Consider the following 3,314-nt stretch of genomic DNA (forward strand, 5'->3'; position numbering starts at 1 on the left):
CATCCACAGGACCAACAGACACTCCCCCAACATGTCCAAACACACCCACATCCTACCACACACGTTCCCACCCCTATATGTCCATGTACACCCACACCCTCCTACATCCCCCACCCCAACCACATACCCAACACCCGTCCACACCCACCCCACCCACACTACACACACACATGTACTCCCCAACCACACCCCCCCACATATACACCCTTACCTGCCCACACACAAGATACAAGAATAAGACTGTATTTTGAACTATTATGCAATCACCTCTAGAGACACTATGCAAACACCATAAATCAAAACAAACATATATTTGTTTTATAAAATTAAACAATTTGGACAGGCTGGGGAAGTGGGTGGAACAGAACAGAGATTTATACAGAGAGAACAGAAAGATATTTTAACAAAGGGAAGTGCCTAGGGAGGAAGAATCATCAACACACCTAAAGCCTGGGAGGTACCATTCTAAGTAGCACAACTGTGGAAAGGGATCTCTGAGTTGTAGTTGACTCCAAAATGAACATAAATTACCAATGTGATGGAGTAATAAGTAAAGCTAACCACACTCTTTCTTGCATAAGTAGATGCATCACAAACAGGTCTAGGGAGGTGATACTTCCTCTCTATGTGGCATTGGTCAGGCTGCAGCTGGAGTACTGTGTCCAGTTTTGGATGCTGCACATCAAGAGGGATGTGGATAACCTGGAAAGGGTTCAGCAGAGGGCCACACATCTGGTTAAAGGCCTACAGGAAAAACTCAGCGAGGACTGATTGGGGGGATCTGAATCTCTTCAGCCTCTGCAAGAGAAGGCTGAGAGGTGATCTTGTGGCCATCTACACACTCAGCGGGGGGGACAGCAGGAAATAGGGGATACAATGTTTACCAGGGCAACTATTAGGTATTTAAGAGATTGAGCAAAAACCTGCTCGTTTTGAAAACCTGGGGGTCTTCAAAAGGAGGATAGAGTATCACCTGGCCGGGGTCATTTGACCCCAGTACTCTTTCCTGCTCGTGGCAGGGGGTCAGACTTGATGATCTGCTCAGGTTCCTTCCAACCCTACCAACTATGAAACTATCCAATAGGTCCTTTCCAACCCTAAAATCTATGAAATCTATGAAAATAAGTTGTAGATTTTTTTAGTATATGATATTCTTTTCCAGTTTCAAGATGGCAGCACCCTTCCTCCCAAAAGGAGTAATCCTGGGGCAAGGGGAGGAACTTCCAGTGGCAAAGGTTAGGGGTGGGACTTCATGTCCCAAGATGGCAACCAGGGGGTGGGACTACCCTTGTAACCCTTAACAGCTCACCGAAGCTCATTAAGTGGCCCTCCAGCCAAAATAATTGCCTGCCTTTGCCTTAGCAGCTTTCTGAGATGCAGCATACCCCAGGGGACAGCCGATAGGACTCACTGGTGTGGGCCCTCCTCTCCAGCCTATTGCTATATGGCAGGTATAGGGGTGAAGGCCTCCAGAACTACCCTTTGGGTAAACCCTCCCCCATTCTCCCCAAGTCCCAGACTGCCTGGGCATGGATGGACTCCCTCCCAAAAGGGTGCAACCTTGTAGCTGATAACGTTTCAAATTCCATTTGGTGTTTTTCTTTGCTTCCATTGCCTTTGTTTTCTGAAATAAATCTATCCTTTTGTGGGGGCTTGTGAGGTGGGATTTTGTTTATGCAGGACACCCCAGTCAAAAATCAGTGATCACAGATTTCTGGATAGGGACTCGAGCCACAGTGAAAACTTATTGGGTACCCCAAAATTTGAACTCAGCCCCTGTTGCAGCTGTCTAGTGCCCAGCAGAAGGGTTACTTTAATTTCTTCCAAGGTAGCCTACACATAAGAGTTTTAACTATGCAAAAAACATGAAGAGGCTGCATTGCTGATGTGTTGAGAGCAGGGCTAAGGAAGTGATACTTCCTCTCAACTCGGTGCTGGTGAGACCCCAGATGGAGTAGTGTGTCAAGTTCTGGGCAACGCACTTCAAAAAAAATACACAGAGAATCCTGAAAGGGTCCAAAGGGGCTACAAGAGAGGAAGCAAACAGCAGCAAACCACCCAGGAAAAATGAGAGCCAAGGCATAAGTGAAAGCAAACTGAGAAATTTGGCTAAGGACATGAATGAATCCCCGGTGACACTTTTTCACCATGCTGAGGGGTAGACTTTCCACTTGCTGCATTATAGTTTTTGCTACAAAGACCCATGATGATAGGAGGGGCAAACATGCTGTGGGTAGCAACAGTACTGGGACTTAGGCATTTGCTATAAATAACAGGATGAGCAATTAAAGTCCACAACTATTAGAAAAAACAGCATTAGCAATGCATCCCATGGCTGACAGGAAGAGTAGGTCATAGAAAGAAATCAGGCCATGAAGTTGTCTTGTACTGGATCTTCTGAAAGCAAAATATGCTTACTCCTCAAACTGGTCTTCCTGCAGAGGTGGAAGCAGCAGTTTGCCCGGAATGAAAGTAGTTCACAGTATTCCCGGAAATACAGCACAGCTGCACCAAAAATACAGGACAAGACTTATTTTTCAGACACTACCTCCCATCATGACTTATTCATGGCATAAATCACACATTTGTATCCACCTTTGTTTATACACCTTTGCCCAATTTTGGTTAAATCATATGGCAAAAGATACATGGAGCGGGTTCCAGGAATGGGTGAGAGTGTACATATGGAATGTGAGTGTGCAATGAGTATATAGGGGTGTGTGCGCTCGTGCATGTTTGGGGAACGGATGTACATGGGTAGGGGAATGGGTGTGTGTAATTGGTGTGGGGAATGTATGTGGAATGGGTGTGTGCGCGCATACACGAGTGGAGAAGGGGTGCAGGGAATGTGTATATGAAATGGCTGTGAGGAATGTGTGGAACACGCATGGGAGAGAGAGAGACCATCTCCCCACCCCCGTTTTACGATCACGTGACCCCCGAAGCTGCCAGGAAGCTCCACTCCATTGCCGAGGGCCCGAGCGCCGACCACGCGCCACCCCGGAACCGCTCTTCCGGAGTGCGCTACATCACGCGATTCCAGAAGCCGGGGCCCATCCCAACGTACGCGCTGCAGAGCCCGGATCCTCTTCCCCTCCTCCTCTACCTGCCTGCGAAGGCGTAGTGCGCAGGCGCAGCCCGCCGGAGAGCGCCGCAGCCCCCACCCCTCCCCGGCCAGCGTCTCAACGTCAGATCCGGGTCCTGAGGGGCGGAAAAGGGGAGGCGGGGCCTGGCGATACGCTCAGAGGCTGGGCTAAAGCAGCTCCCGCCTCCCACAGAGCCCAGCCCCCGTACTTCCGGTGCAGCAGCAGCGG

The sequence above is a fragment of the Crocodylus porosus genome, unplaced genomic scaffold (assembly GCF_001723895.1).
Source record: "Crocodylus porosus isolate Cpor-Errol unplaced genomic scaffold, CroPor_comp1, whole genome shotgun sequence".
In the NCBI taxonomy this organism is placed as follows: Eukaryota; Metazoa; Chordata; order Crocodylia; family Crocodylidae; genus Crocodylus; species Crocodylus porosus.